Here is a 1544-nt window from a genome sequence, read left to right on the forward strand (position 1 = left end):
CGGCACAATAATGCCATTAATCATAAAGCAATTGGCAATAGGCAATGCAAATTTCTGCTTGCAGCCATCCGGTGTTACAAATCCCTCGCCTGAGTTTCGCTGTAGAATTATAAAGTATGCTACGTTATAAATTGTTCGTTGTCTATATCCTAGGGTGTTGCAAACGAAATAAAAAATGTATTATAACTAACGTTCATTAATATATCAGCGCATATTAGAGCTTTTTTTTTTTACGAATATGGCAACACAGTGTCTTGCCTGAGTTCCTTTAGACTTTCTCCATTTCTATAATTGGTTATATGACATTAAAACAAATTATATTTCTTGACAGTCAATTACCATAATGTAAATAGAAGGAACGGAACAGCTATTTTACGAATTGAAACTTTGAAGCGTTTAATAAGCGCGACAGCCAAAAGCAGAAGGTTTGTTTCCAAAAACAGTGAAATGAAAACTAAGAATACTTATAACATGCATCTTTTTTTACAGCCTGACGAGGAATTTCAGTTACTGGAAATATCGTGGTGTACTTTAATTGGCAATTGGCTTTATTTGATTGTTTGTGTATGCGTTGCTGTTTGCGTTCTGTGCTTTGTATGTTTTGTTTAGAATTTTTAATTCTCTGCCGTTCACTTTCCTTGTATCTCTTCATGTTTTTCTTTCTCTCATTTATTATTTTTGTCGTAAGCTATACAGGCAAACCTGTTTTTGTGCGGTAGATAGGGACCGCAGAAAAAAACCGCACAAAAAAATATATTCAAAAACTTCATAAATAGCTATAAGAAATAATTTTTCACAGCATATTGAAGAAAATTTTTTTTATGCGGTAGAGAGGGACCGCATAAAAAAGTCTCACTTAGAAAATATGTCAAAGCTTCACGAAATAGCAAGAAAGTGCTTTCCAAGCAAAATTAATAAATAAATTACACATTGGAACATTTAAAAAAATTTTAATTTCTAATTTTAAACAAGGAGAAATTTTCAAAATGTACATAATTCAATACTACTCGTCGTAGTTCAAAACGCGCATATTTTTGCGATGAACTGGTTCGTAATCGCTTTCGTCACTTGAAGATACTACAGTTGATTTATTTTTTGTTAACATGTAGTCGGTGATAAGTTTTTGCGACGACGGTCGTTTGGTCAGCTGTTTGTAAACGTCGCGATAGCCAGATATACACAATCGGGAATTTCAAACTTCTTTGAGAATTGTTATCTATTTTAAGAAAATGCTTTTCCAATTTGCTGCAAAGCTGGATCCCTGCATATATTTTATCCGCTGTAATAGATTCCGGTTCTTCTTGTCCGTCTTCATGATCTGTTAAGTTATTGATAATGTCACTATCATTGATCATTGATCACTGATAGCAAAAAAAGTGATGCCAACACAGTTCAGATTGATCTAACCTCTCGGCGAAATTCAATGTGTCGATATTCATATACCGCACAAAAAAAAAATCGCACAAAAAGAATCGCCCAAAAAAAAGCGCATAAAAAAAGACCGCACAAAAACAGATTTGACTGTACTATTTTTGTCGTAAGCT

This window comes from Glossina fuscipes, unplaced genomic scaffold (assembly GCF_014805625.2).
Source record: "Glossina fuscipes isolate IAEA_lab_2018 unplaced genomic scaffold, Yale_Gfus_2 115, whole genome shotgun sequence".
NCBI classification, from domain to species: domain Eukaryota; kingdom Metazoa; phylum Arthropoda; class Insecta; order Diptera; family Glossinidae; genus Glossina; species Glossina fuscipes.